The following is a 15,539-nucleotide window of genomic DNA, read 5'->3' on the forward strand; positions in this document are numbered from 1 at the left end:
TCGCAGTAACCACACGTAAAGGCAGGTATCTTACTAGGAGTGGTCAGAGAGTTGTTGTTGTTGTTGTTGTTGTTATCAGAACCACAAACGGAGGAAGGTGGATGTGTTGTATTACTGAACAACAATAAAGAAAGAAGAATAGATGAGTCAGGCCACCTTGGCAGAGATACTCAAAAGGGATTTTCATGTTTTGTGCCGTGAATACTTTTTATGGCTAGTCTGAAGTGGTACTTATTATTTACTAAGTATATCCTTGCTGTTGTTTTTAGGTTTGTACCGCTGAATGTTGGGAAGCTTTACATTTATTCTTTTTGCTTCTTTTTATTTTCTTATTTGATCTTGTGCTTGTTCGTTTTATTTTGTTGCAGCTGTTGTGCATATTTAACATTCTCAGCGTTTCAAGTGTGTTCTGTTTTCTGTGTTGTTTTTCATGTATCCATGTGTTCTTGCGTAGAGTAATTTGACACGTTTTATTTATGACATTTCGTGTTTTTTTTCAGTATTTATTCTTTCCTTTTTTGTTCATGTGTATGTTGTAACTCATGCAGTAAAGGATTTCTGGTGGTTCTGTTTATGATGCTTCATTTTTAGCTCATTTTAGAATAGTCAAGCTGCATCAGTTTCTTATGTGGATGTTTTTATATTTTCAGGAAAGGATGGCAGGTGGTGCCGCGGTGAACACTCCCAACACGTGCAGGAGGAAGGTGAGTACCTGCTTCATTACATCATGTGCCCTCTGTTTTGGAACTCGCTGTTAAACTTTTTTTTTTTTTTTTTCCATGTCAACCGAAACCTGTCACTGTTGCCTGCCTTTCTTCTGTCTGCTTCCCACGAATCTATGAAGGAAAGAAAGGATGTGCTTCCATGGTATCGTGTCAGTAGTATTATCCATTGAAGGATTAGTTTAAACCTTTTTCCAAAGCGTTGTTTTTGTCTCCCATTTTTGTGCCTTCCTAGGGTGTATATATGAAAGAAGAACGAATGTAAATTTAGTCTATAATGTTCATTGCAACATCTTACAGGGAAAAAAGTCCTTTGAGGATTAACCGAGAATCTTTTTCCAAACTATAATCTTTGTATTCCATTCTTCGTGTGCTTATTTTAGTGTATGCATAGAGAAAAGAAGGATACGAAATCATATATTTTCTATAATGGTGTCATCTTTATGGTATAAATATTTACTTGGAGATTCAGTTGAAACCTAACAATTAGCTGTTATTTTTGTGTTCGTTTTTTATTCGAATATATCTTTTGTATGTACGAATATATGAATAAAGAAAGGAAAGATGCAATTACAAAATACTTTCCACAATAACACGAATACTCACTTGAGAACTTTTTTAGGTAACAAATATCAGATCTTCTAATTTATCCGTTTATTTATCCTCTACTGTGTTTTACCGTTATGTAGATTAATAATATTTTGCATGTTATTATAAAGTGTCCTTGGAAACTATTACTGTAACACATTTCATTTAGTGTGAATTTGGTTCCCACGTAAAAAAAAAAAATAATAATAATAATAAATAATAAATAAAATAATCTTTCCTTCTATGGAGAAAACATTTTTACATTTTCTTTGATGAATTGGTATTGATATTCTTTTTAACTCTGATTTCCCGGGAATCGTTACCACCATGATATTTGTGACCTAACCTAAGGTAACTTTTTATCGTCATAACCTTTGTTGCAGCTTTATTCAAATAAAATAAAAAGAGGAAAGCTTGTATTGTTCTGTGAAGTGTTGTTATTTGTCTCTGTGTGTGTTGATTGTCACCTTGAAAAGTCGAGGTGACGTGGGCCTTGATGACTATTTGTCCACACTATTTATCTCCCTTTTTTTTAGAGGCTCATCGTTGTAGATTCCCGAAAATATTACTTCCATCACGTTTTTATTTTCCTTGTCAGCGAATGAAAGAAAATTTATGATATGTGTTACCGCACAATTCTACACCCCACCGCTCTCGCCTGGCCCTGGAGGGTACAACGATGATTTGGCCAGGAGCATCATTTGGTGTCCATCGCTTTTAAGAATTTAGATTTCAATTTCGGAAAGACTTTTTGTTTGGTAACTTTTGAAGGCGCATCTTTCTTATTTTACGTAATTTCTTCGTCAGACTCCCCTTTTTTTGCTGTATTTTGCACATTTCGATTTATCGGCATGTGGGCGAAGGTTTCTACCTCGCAACTCGCGCAACTATCGCTTCATCACTACAGATCGAGCTGGAGGGCGCAAAATGCGGGAATTATTTGCCGTAACTCACTTCATATACGGGATAGCCAGTCTTGGTTGACACCATCAGACTCAGCAGTGACTGTAGAATCAACATGTGTTGTAAAAACTTGACAAAAAAAAAAAAAATGGTATTAAGACGAGTTGAACGGTGAAGATGTAAAAAAAAGAAAAAAAAAATGTTTATAACATGTTTTACTTATGCCCGCTATTTTCAATAGTTAATCATTGAATACTGAAATATATTGTTACTTTAAGTGGAAAAGCTCTCGTGAATAGGATTGTTTGATGAGAATGTAGATACAAGATTCACATATTGAAAATACAGAGCCATTTAAAGCAACATGTCACTCGCCGCAGCTATCACGGCGGCGCGACAGTTGGCGTGGCGTGTGCAGCCGGTCTCCGTATTATTTTATGCTCCATTATTTTATGCGAAGTAAAACTTCCTATTGTCGTCCTAAAAAAATGAAGCATTTGTCTCCAAATACTCTTGCACATTTCATTGCATGCATTGTTATTATTTATTTATTTTCTTCTCATGCGAACCCTCACTTTGCATGATCTTTAAATTCTCTTCACTGTATTATCTGAGGTATTTAATTCCATTCGAAAATTGCGTTTGATGCACAAATTATATACTGTACAAAAATATTGAAGTAATAAAATATCAAAAATAAAAAGACACACTAATTTAATAATCTAATTACATATTCATATTTGCGTCCTCGTTTCTAAATCATCTTCCACATTGATATTTTTTCCTCGGTGCTTCATCCTCTCAGAACCCTCACACTCGCCTCACACTCACCTCATGCTTACCTTTCCGCATCTCAAACACATTCCTTGAAAGGTTAGCATTCCTGTGAAGGTTATGTATGTCTGTGTGCTTGTATGCACGTGTGTGTGTGTGTGTGTGTGTGTGTGTGTGTGTGTGTGTGTGTGTGTGTGTGTGTGTGTGTGTGACTCTTGAGGCGAGGGGAGCTTTTAAGAATAAGTGAAAGGTAAAAAGAATAAGTAAATAAAAAAGGGAAATATTTTTGCGGGGCTCATAAAAGCGTTAACATTTGCGTCGCTTTGATAAAAATTGTCTGACCCTCAGGAGAGGGAAAGTGGAACATGATAAGGAGGAGGAAAGTGTTGCTGTGGCGCCCTTGTGCCGTGTTGGTGAGGTTTGAGAGAGAGAGAGAGAGAGAGAGAGAGAGAGAGAGAGAGAGAGAGAGAGAGAGAGAGAGAGAGAGAGAGTATGCGTGAATGACGGCAATAACAACAGGTGAGAGATGAGAGGGAACAATTACAACACAAAATTAATGGGCGTGGATATACGAGAGTACGTGGTGAGCTGCGGAATGAACGTGGGCGAAACCGTAACTCATGAATGAATGAATGAGTGAATGAGTGAATGAATAGAATGTGAAATGAAATTGGGAATAGATGTAGAAAAATGTGATGATACCAGTAGTAGTTGTAGGAGTATATAGTAGTACTAGTAGAAACAGTGTGGGACCCTACCTGAGTAGTAGTAATAGTAGTAGTAGTAGTAGTAGTATATAGTAGTAGTAGTAGTAGTAATAGTAGTAGTAAAAAAAAACGAAGAAAAGTAATGAAAGAACGACAGAGAGAAAAAGAGATATAATAACAATAGTCGGAAAATAAATCAAAATGTAAAAAAAAAAAAAGAAAACTAGAAAAAGGATAAAAAGATAATGAGTAAAATTTATGTTGTTCCAGAAGGTCATCGCCCACATCATGTCATCGAACATTATTAAGTATATTCCATTAAAATTCAGGCTTGCGGTTCAAGTCAAAAGAAGAGGAACAATGAAAAATAGTAAACTGAATGCCGCATGTTTTAAATGAGTGTTGAGCTGCTGAAGGGTGAGAGATATGTTGCAAGAGAAAGAAGAAAAAAAATTATACTGATTCTGTGCAGCACTTATATATATATATATATATATATATATATATATATATATATATATATATATATATATATATATATATATATATATATATATATATATATATATATATATATATATATATATATATATATATATATATATATATATATATATATATATATATATATATATATATATATATATATATATATATATATATATATATATATATATATATATATATGTGTGTGTGTGTGTGTGCGTGTGTGTGTGTGTGTGTGTGTGTGCGTGTATATATATATATATATATATATATATATATATATATATATATATATATATATATATATATATATATATATATATATATATATATATATATATATATATATATCTCTCTCTCTCTCTCTCTCTCTCTCTCTCTCTCTCTCTCTCTCTCTCTCTCTCTCTCTCTCTCTCTCTCTCTCTCTCTCTCTCTCTCTCTCTCTCTCTCTCTCTCTCTCTCTCTCTCTCTCTCTGGAGTTCCTTGATGAACTGCCATGTTGTATAAATATTTCGTAGATAAATTGCATACAGGTCTGTTAGCAAACATCCCATATAGAGCAATAAGATCACAGAAAAATGACCCTAAATGCTAGGTTAAAACATTATATAGGGCCGAAGAGAAGTATATATAGGAGATTAAGGGGTGAAGAAGTTTTAAGTCCTCAATATAATGAGTTAGAACAGTCAGGAGGTTAACGAGGAAAGCTAAGGGCAATTATGAATTAAAGGAAGCTAGCAAGGCGGAGACAGACCCCAAGGGATTTTATCAGGTATACAGGACGAAGAATAAGGATACTATAGGTCCATTAAAATTAGCAGATGGGGAGCTGGTTAGTTATGGGGAGGAGATTAATAAAATTCTGAATGAGTATTTTTTAACTGTCTTCATCCAGGAAAACATGCAGGATATGCCGAATAGTGAGCAGATGTTTAGAGCAGATGAGAATGAGAAGCTGACAGATGTTTCCATAACTTAGGAGATAGTGGAACAGGAGATAGGCTAAAAAAGTTCAACACACCAGGACCACATGAAATATATCCCTGAGTACTTAAGGAATGCAAAGAGGTTATTAGTGAACCGTTAGTCTTTGTCTTAAGGAAGTCACTTGAGTCAGGTGAGGTACTAGTAATGTGGAGGTAGGCTAATGTAGTACCCATCTTTAAGAAAGGAGATAAAACTTTAGCCTCTAACTATAGATCTGTCAGCTTAACTTCTGTTGTGGGTAAATTATTGGAGTCAATAATAGCGAGGAACATTAGGAAACATTTAGACAAACATAACTTGATAAATCAGTCATAGCATGGCTTCACGAAGGGGAAGTCTTGTCTGACAAACTTGTTAAGTTTTTACAGTAAAGTGTATGAGGCAGTAGATAATGATGATAATTATGACATCTTATATCTGTACTTTAGTTAATCATTTGACAAGGTAGCCCATCAAAGGCTCCTGAGAAAGGTTAGGGCACACGGGATAGATGGGAAGGTGTTAGGCTGGATAAGGTCATGGCTAAGCGACAGGCGACAAAGAGTTGTAATAAACGGCTCTAAATCCGAGTGCGGTCATGTAATTAGTGGGGTGCCACAGGGACCAGTATTAGGGCTATTGTTGTTTTTAATATATATCAATGACTTGGATAGTGGAATTAGTAGTGATGTTAGTAAATTTGTGGATAACACAAAGATAGGTAGATTAATTAGGTCAGAATCGGATGCCATCGCCTTGTAGGCAGATTTAGATAGAATGAATGAATGGACGGACAGATGGTAAATACAGCTTAATATCAACAAATGCAAAGTACTTAGCGTAGGTAGAGGAAACCCACACAGTAGGTACACATTAAACAACGAAACTCTAGTAGGTACAGGGTACGAGAAAGAATTAGGAGTTATAGTTAGCTCTGAACTCCGTCTAGGAAAACAATGCACAAAGGACAGAAACAGGGGAAATAGGGTATTAGGATTAATTTTTATGAGTATTAAAAGTAGAAGGCCCGAAGTAATATTAAAGTTATACTTGGCGCTGGTCAGACCTTATCTAGACTACTCTGTGCAGTTCTGGTACCCACATTACCGGAAAGATATACGTCTGTTGGAATCAGTACAGAAAAGAATGACTAAAAGGATACAGGGGATGAGGAGTATTCCTTACAAGGCGAGATTGAAGTTGTTAGACTTACATTTTTTAGAGAGACGTGGGTTAAGAGGGGACTTGATAGAAGTCTTTTAAGTGGTATAAGGGTTATAACAAGGGGATGTAAGCAAAATTCTTAGGATCAGCAACCAGGGTAGAACAAGAAATAATGTGTTCAAGCTTGAAAAATTTAGGTTTAAGAAAGAGATAGGAAGATATTGGTTCTCAAATAGAGTAGTAGATGAGTGGAACGGACTCAGTACGTAATCATGTTTTTAGTGCTAGGACATTAGGGAGCTTTAAGAGAAGATTAGATGGGTTTATTGATGGGGATGATAGGTGGAAATATGTAGGCATATTTCATACAGGGACTGCCACGTGTAAGCCTGGTCGCTTCTTGCAGCTTCCCTTATTTTTTATGTTGTTATGTTCTTATGTTCCCATGACTTTCTACCACTATTTATTGGTCTTTCATCTTTTTATATCCTGCATGAGTCTGCTCCCGGGAATTAGGTATGGTAGTTGTATGGTGATAAATAATATTTTAGTGCGATCTTTGCAATATCTTCATATTTTTATGAAAGTTTTCGTTACTGTAGAGTTTGGCTGGATTATTATTATTATTATTTTTTTTTTTATAAATATTTTCGTTATATTTGTCAAGCACATTTTTGTTTATGCGCTAAAAAAGTGATTATTTAAATCCCGAACTTTAATCTCATTTGCATAAAGAAGTTTAAATTAGAGAGTGAAATGAAGAAAGACTCCTTAATGTGTGGGAAGTGCCTGCCAACCTACTATGGAGGGTGTGCTGCGTAAATCATGATTGTATAGGAGCGTGATGTAACCCGTTCACACTGATACCAGTTACAGACAAGCCTTCAAGTACCTTGGTATTTCGTAGTTGTGGTTTAAATAATGTTTTGACTTGTTTAGATAATCATCAGAGAGAGAGAGAGAGAGAGAGAGAGAGAGAGAGAGAGAGAGAGAGAGAGAGAGAGAGAGAGAGAGAGAGAGAGAGAGAGAGAGAGAGAGAGAGAGAGAGAGAGAGAGAGAGAGAGAGAGAGAGAGAGCGGACAGGTAGGCAGGAAGGCAGACGGTGAAACAAACAGGCAGGGAGGCAAGCAAGCAAGCAAGCAAGCAAGGAGGCAGACAGACTAACGGACGAGGAGAGAGGTGGATGGACATAAAAAAAAAAAAAGATAGAAAGCAGGCAGACAGACAGGGTGACAGGGAAATAGCCAGGCTAACTTGAAGAGGATAGGCAGGCAAAGTAGCAGGCAGACAGGCAGGCAGGCAAAAATAGAAGGCAAGCAAGCAGACAGAGAAGCAGACAGAGAAACAGACAATTAGACAGAGGGACAGATGGATATGCGGACAGACACAGACATGAACAAAGTAGTTTTAAATAGCGGCAGAAACTGGTATATTTCATTCTAAAGAATATATTTGCACATTTTTTTGTAAAGCACTAATAAATATTTTACCGTGCCCTGCAGCGAGTACTTAACCAAAAGTCCAACTGAATTAGTCAGTGGGATATTAATACAGCATAATGTTTGCATAATATAAATGTATGCTTCTTCTGTTACTCGTATATTCTTTCGTGATAACAATTACTGTAAGCGAAGAAAATGCATACATAGTGACCTAACTATATTTTTCTCTCATGGCCTTGTATTTACGGTATGCCATTTTTCAGGCTGGTGGCACCTTCATTAACAACCAAAGGGTCATTATCATAAGATATTGTTGTAAAGAAGCAGATCAACATAAAAGCGCTCACACAATCTGATGGGGCCGAGTCTTACGACCACAGAATACCTCGAACCTGCTATTCTCTATATTGATAGTTCTGGGGGAGAGAGAGAGAGAGAGAGAGAGAGAGAGAGAGAGAGAGAGAGAGAGAGAGAGAGAGAGAGAGAGGGAGAGAGAGAGAGAGAGAGACAGGCGAAGCTGATGTGATATATCAATTAATACGGTTATGAGCATCGGATCCCATGGAGGGCGACTAGAGGGCTAGGAGAGGGTAAGGTACTCACACAAGCCCTTATGTAGGGGAAGTACTGGAGGCTTGGTATAAACTCTATGAAATCAGATGTACTAGAGTTTTCATTACAACTGATTGTTATTATTATTATTATTATTATTATTATTATTATTATTATTATTATTATTTTTATTATAATTATTATTATTATTATTATTATTATTATTATTATTATTATTATTATTATTATTAGTAGTAGTAGTAGTAGTAGTAGTAGTAGTAGTTTTATTATTATCATTATTATTATTATTATTATAGCAGGTTTCATTACAAGCCTTAAAAATCAAGGCATTTAATAGTCATTCCTATTCTGAGATAAATGATAGAGAGAGAGAGAGAGAGAGAGAGAGAGAGAGAGAGAGAGAGAGAGAGAGAGAGAGAGAGAGAGAGAGAGAGAGATACATTTCTCTTACTTGTCACATTCTGTGCACGCTCTTTTACACATGTATTACACATCTTCTCAATACATCTTACTACTCCTTTCTTCACACAGACATACACACACACATACACTCTCTTTTTCCATAATTTTGTATGTGTCGTTTGTCATGTTCAGTAATTTGTATATATATTGTTCATGTTTTTGTTGAATAAACAGAGAATACCCAGGCTAAGTTTCCTTTGCCAGAGCTACAATGTTGTGACACTGGAAACTGTTACCCTTAAAAGACTAAACACTGCTATGACCAAGAGGCATAGTTGGGAGCCTAAACGTCTCGCTTGAGCGACTTCCGGGCGGCCAAGTAGCACCTCACTTTCGCTACAATTGGTGACCCCGTTGTTCCGGAGTGAGCAGCCAAGTCCACCCTGCTGCTATCCTCCGGCCAAGGCGATGAGGTCGGCTACGAGCGGATCTTCCGGCAGCTGCCCCTTCGCCGGTGTCGCCGCTTCCAGCAACAGACCCCGGCCACCGACGCAGCCTGGCCGCCACCCCGCCGGTGTCGCCGCCTCCAGTAGCAGATCCCGGCCCCCGACGCAGCCTGGCCGCCACCCCGCCGGTGTCGCCGCCTCCAGCAGCAGACCCCGGCCCCCGACGCAGCCTGGCAGCCACCCCGCCGCCTCACCGACGCAGCCTGGCCGCCACCCCCCCGTATGCCGCCCCAAGCCGCCCGTATGGCGCCCCACCCCGCGGCACTCTCCAGCTGGCCCTCGCCACTGGCCGGCAGTCTCTCCCAGTCGCGGACGCTCCTCCACGTAACTTCTGCCGGCCCCTCCAGTTTCCTGCTGTTACCTGGAGCCCTCGCCACTGGCCAGCAGTCTCTCCCAGTCGCGGACGCTCCTCCACGTAACTTCTGCCGGCCCCTCCAGTTTCCTGCTGTTACCTGGAGCCCTCGCCACTGGCCAGCAGTCTCTCCCAGTCGCGGACGCTCCTCCACGTAACTTCTGCCGGCCCCTCCAGTTTCCTGCTGTTACCTGGAGCCCTCCCACTGGCCTCGTCCCGCCTCCATCTCCAGCTCTTCATTGGGGATTACCTACGGTCCATCGCCCAGGATTAACACTGTCATCCGTGGATTACTTACAGTGCGGTGCCAAGGATAACGTACAGTTCGTTTAGTGGTGAGTGCAGTGCCAAGGATAACGTACAGTTCGTTCAGTGGTGAGTGAAGTGACATTGCTCCAATTCGGCATCTCTCACCGCTGTGGCACCCGGTCACACCGGCGCCTCACGCCTTCACTCCTCACCGCTGTGGCTCCTGGACTTTCCGGCGCCTGTAGTGTACTTTACACAGTCACGTGGTGGTCCACTCAGCACAATGCCTGATGACGTCGACTCCGTAGCCTCCATCTCAGCAGAAGACAGTACCAAGCAACTTGTTGAGCTCGTCTCACAGCTTATACTTGAAGTGAGCGATCTTCGGAGAGAGGTCAGAGAACGCTCATACTCACGTTCGCGTTCTTCCTCCAGACACCACTTCCGGCGCCGCCAGCGTTCAAAGACTAAGACGCCGGAGACTTCTAGTTTCTGCTACTACCATGAAGAGTTCGGGAAAGACGCAAGAAATTGTAAGGATCCCTGTACCTTCGCCAAGTCTTAAACCCCAACAGCGAGCACTAGCGGCGCATAGTGTTCGCGACACCTCGTCTGCGCTACTGAAGTTGTATGACCCTCTCTCCCGGACCAAGTTCCTCATCGACTCTGGTGCAGACGTCAGTATTCTCCCTGCCCCTGGTGTAGACCGGACGTTGCCTCCCCTCCTTCACCTTCACGCCGCCAATGGTACGGAGATTCCTGTGTACAAGCGACGCACCTTGCAACTTCACCTGAACCTCCGCCGTACCTTCGAGTGGACGTTCTACGTAGCAGCTGTCACGCAACCAATTCTAGGTGCTGACTTCCTCCGACACTTTGGTCTCCTAGTGGACATCAAGGGTCGGAAGCTGCTCGATCCTCTCACCTCAGTCACAACAAAGGGTCAGGTCACTCATGGTGATAGCACACAGATCTCCCTCGTCAAGGCAGACCACCAGTTCTCCTTCCTGCTGAAGTCCTTCCCTACGCTGACGCAGCTGTACTCAGCCAGCAAGCCGGTCACACACCACGTCTCGCACCACATCGAGACCAAGGGACCTCCTACCCACGCCAAGGCCCACCGCCTAGCTCCAGAGCGCGCCAGACAAGCCAAGGCAGAGTTCGAGTCCCTCATTCAGCAAGGCATCATACGGCCCAGCTCCAGCAACTGGTCTTCCGCTCTCCACATCGTGCCTAAGAAAAATGGCGAACTACGACTATGTGGAGACTACCGCGCTCTCAACTCGCGCACTGTCGAGGACAGGTACCCAGTGCCTAACATCCAGGAGTTCTCTTCTCAGCTCTCCGGATGCACCTACTTCTCGAGGATCGACCTTGTGAAAGCTTTTCACCACATCCCCGTCCATCCAGCGGACATTCCAAAGACTGCTCTCATCACACCCTTCGGATTGTTCGAGTACGTCAGGATGCCCTTCGGTTTGAGGAATGCCGCTCAAACCTTCCAACGTTTCATTGACGAAGTCCTTCGAGGTCTCCCCTTCTGCTTCGCGTACATTGACTACCTCCTCATCGCCAGTCCTGACGCAGAGACGCACCAACAGCACCTCCAGCAAGTACTCACCCGTTTGCAAGACTACGGGGAGCAAGTCAACGTCGACAAGTCTGTGTTTGGGGTCCCCTCCATCACCTTCCTTGGCCACACTGTCTCCTTGGAAGGCATCACTCCACTGCAAGAAAAGTGCGAGTCCATCCAGAACTTCCCCAAGCCTACAACACAGCGCCAACTCAAGCAATTCCTGGGGATGCTGAACTACTACAACCGCTTCATCCCCAGCTGCTCACTACTTCTTCAGCCCCTCTACGCGATGATCAAGCCTTGCAAGAGAGGACAGTCCATCTCCTTAGTCTGGACTCCAGCCACTGAGGAAGCTTTCACTGCAGCAAAACAAGCTCTCAGCTCCGTCTCACCTCTCAGCTTCCCTTCCCCAGATGCCATCATCTCTATCGCCACAGACGCTTCTGACATCGGCATCGGAGCAGTTCTACAGCAGTATGTCGACGGAGGTTGGAAACCGCTCTCTTTCTTCTCAAAGAAATTTAACAAGGCGGAATCCAAGTACAGTACTTACGACAGGGAACTTCTCGCCATCTACAAGGCCATCAAGCGTTTCCGGTACTTCGTGGAAGGTCGCAACTTCCATGTATACACTGACCACAAGCCACTCACTTCGAAGTCCCTGCACATCAAGACCTCCTGTTCACCGCGACAACTGCGTCACATCGACTTCATCTCGCAGTTCACCACGGATTTGCGCTACGTCAAAGGTGAACACAACGCCCCAGCTGATGCTCTCTCGCGCAACATCTCTGCTGTGTCATCTTCTCCCATCGACTACACTGCCATCGCTGCTGACCAGGCCAACGATGAAGAGCTGCGGCAACTCCAAGACAACCCCGCACTACAGATGAAGAAGATACAACTCCCAGGAACCACAGTGCACGTTTACGCTGACACTTCCACCGATTCCTGTCGGCCCTACCTGCCGAAGACCCACCGGTATCGTGTTTTTCGTCAGCTGCACGACCTCTCCCACCCTGGCATCCGAGCATCTCAGCAGATGATGACCTCACGCTTCATCTGGTCTGGCATCAATAAAGACGTAAGGCTGTGGACCCGCACATGTGTCAAGTGCCAAGCCTCCAAGGTGTGGCGACACACACGCTCTCCTGCGGCCGCCTTCACTCCAGTCTCTTCACGATTCGACCACGTGCATGTCGACCTCGTTGGACCACTACCCTACTCTGACGGTTACCGGTACCTTCTCACCTGCGTCGACTGCTTCACACGCTGGCCGGAAGCTGCACCTTTGGCTGACATCACAACGGACTCCGTCGCACGTGCCTTCATCACTACTTGGATCTCCAGGTTCGGTGTCCCTCTCAGCCTCACTTCTGACCGTGGCAGCCAGTTCGAGTCCAGTGTGTGGTACAAGGTGATGTCACTACTAGGCATCCAACGCTTCAGGACAGCCAGTTACCACCCGCAGGCAAACGGCACCGTTGAGAGATTCCACCGTCAGCTGAAGTCTTCCTTAGCTGCCTCTTCCACACGTGCAGACTGGTCCCAGGCACTTCCTCTCGTCCTCCTTGGCATACGGACATCACTAAAGGAAGACCTACACCACTCCTCCGCCGAGCTCGTTTATGGTACCAAGCTCAGGTTACCTGGCGAACTCCTAACTCCTGCACCTCGCTCTACTCCTTGCAGCGTTCAGGACTTTGCTGCCAACCTCTCTGACTTCATGCAGCGTCTGCAGCCTGTCCAGCCTCGCACGTCTCCCTCCAAGACTTTTGTCAGCCAGGATCTGGACACTTGCACGCACGTGTTCGTCAGGGTTGACGCTGTGAAGAAGCCCCTGCAGCAGCCCTACCAAAGCCCCTTCAAAGTCTTGAGCAGGAGGAGAAAGACGGTCACTGTGGACAAGGATGGTAAGGCTGACACCATCTCCATCGACCGAGTCAAGCCTGCCTACCTCCTTCACAGTGACCCGGCCGTCATCAACACCATCGGCCAGAACGTCGCCTCCAACACCACTCGCCACAAGAAGACAGTTACGTTCCTCCTACCTCGTCACTAGGGGGGGAATACTGTAGCGGGACACAAGTCACCGCTCCTCGCACTCCGTTTTCTGTTAATTTTTCACCCTTCCGTTTTCACTCTCTCTACTACACACGCTCTTGTCTTTCATCTCTTTTTCATCACTTTATACATTTCTCTTACTTGTCACATTCTGTGCACGCTCTTTTACACATGTATTACACATCTTCTCAATACATCTTACTACTCCTTTCTTCACACAGACATACACACACACATACACTCTCTTTTTCCATAATTTTGTATGTGTCGTTTGTCATGTTCAGTAATTTGTATATATATTGTTCATGTTTTTGTTGAATAAACAGAGAATACCCAGGCTAAGTTTCCTTTGCCAGAGCTACAATGTTGTGACACTGGAAACTGTTACCCTTAAAAGACTAAACACTGCTATGACCATGAGGCATAGTTGGGAGCCTAAACTTCTCGCTTGAGCGACTTCCGGGCGGCCAAGTAGCACCTCACCTTCGCTACAGCTTTACTTACATTTATTATTTTTGCTTCTTTGTATTTTCTTATCTTGATCTTGTTATATATGGAATTGTGCTTGTTCGTTTTATTTTGTTGCAGCTGTTGTGCATATTTAACTTTCTCAGCGTTTCAAGTGTGTTCTGTTTTCAGTGTTGTTTTTCATGTATCCATGTGTTCTTGCTTGGAGGAATTTGACACGTTTTATTTATGACATTTCGTGTTTTTTTTCAGTATTTATTCTTTCCTTTTTTGTTCATTTGTATGTTGTAACTCATGCAATAAAGGATTTCTGGTGGTTCTGTTTATGATGCTTCATTTTTAGCTCTTTTTAGAATAGTCAAGCTGCATCAGTTTCTTATGTGGATGTTTTGATATTTTCAGGAAAGGATGGCAGGTGGTGCCGCGGTGAACACTCCTAACACGTGCAGGAGGAAAGTGAGTACCTGCTTCATTACATCATGTGCACTCTGTTTTCGAACTCGCTGTTAAACTTTTTTTTTTCCTATGTCAACTGAAACCTGTCACTGTTGCCTGCCTTTCTCCTGTCTGCTTCCCACGAGTCTATGAAAGAAAGAAAGGATGTGCTTCCATGGTATCGTGTCAGTAGTATTATCCATTGAAGGATTAGTTTAAACCTTTTTCCAAAGCGTTGTTTTTGTTTCCCATTTTTGTGCCTTCCTAGGGTGTATATATGAAAGAAGAAAGAATGTAAATTTAGTCTAAAATGTTCATTGCAACATCTTACAGGGAAAAAAGTCCTTTGAGGATTAACCGAGAAACTTTTTCAAAACCAAAATTTTTGTATTCCAGTCTTCGTGTGCTTATTTTATTGTATGCATAAAGAAAAGAAGGATACGAAATCATATATTTTCTATAATGGTGTCATCTTGTTGGTATAAATATTTACTTGGAGATTCAGTTCAAACCTAGCAATTAGCTGTCATTTCTGCGTTCGTTTTTTTTTTTTTTTTTCGTATATATCTTCTGTATGTGCGAATATATGAGTGAAAAAAGGAAAGATGCAGTTACAAAAAAACCTTTCCTCAATAACAAGAATATTCACTTGAGGACTTTTTCAGGTAACAAATATCAGATCTAAATTTATCTGTTTATCTATCCTTTACTGCGTTTTACCGTTATGTAGATTAATAATATTTTGCATGTTATGATAAAGTGTCCTTGTAAACTATTTCTGTAACAATTTTTATTTAGTGTGAATTTGTTTTCCACTTAAGATAAAAAAATAAAAAATAAAAAATTCCTTGTCTGGAGAAAACATATTTACATTTTCTTTGTTCAATTGGTATTGATATTCTTTTTAACTCTGATTTCCCGGGAAGTGTTACCACCATGATATTTGTGACCTAACCTAAGGCAACTTTTTAGCGTCATAACCTTTGTTGCAGCTTTATTCAAGTAAAATCAAAGAGAGGAAAGCTTGTATTGTTCTGTGAAGTGTTCTTATTTGCCTCTGTGTGTGTTGATTGTCACCTTGAAAAGTCAAGGTGACGTGGGCCTTGATGACTAGAGCCGGCCCACACTATTTGTCTCCCTTTTTTTAGAGGCTCATCGTTGT

At 41.9% G+C, this 15,539-nt stretch overlaps 1 long non-coding RNA gene across 4 annotated transcripts in view; it reads left to right on the top strand.

Moving 5' to 3' along the window:
• LOC135099787 (uncharacterized) overlaps positions 1-15,539 on the top strand; it is a 106,915-nt gene that overhangs the window by 21,428 nt on the left and 69,948 nt on the right. For 2 of the 4 annotated variants that reach the window (XR_010268378.1, XR_010268377.1), the window contains exons 2-3: positions 651-704; positions 14,345-14,398. This is a non-coding gene — a long non-coding RNA (uncharacterized LOC135099787). Of the gene's footprint in view, positions 1-650; positions 705-14,344; positions 15,413-15,539 lie in introns of those variants that run through there. The other 2 variants (XR_010268375.1, XR_010268376.1) reach the window with 1 other exon arrangement.

The sequence above is a fragment of the Scylla paramamosain genome, chromosome 4 (genome assembly GCF_035594125.1).
Source record: "Scylla paramamosain isolate STU-SP2022 chromosome 4, ASM3559412v1, whole genome shotgun sequence".
Lineage (NCBI taxonomy): Eukaryota > Metazoa > Arthropoda > Malacostraca > Decapoda > Portunidae > Scylla > Scylla paramamosain.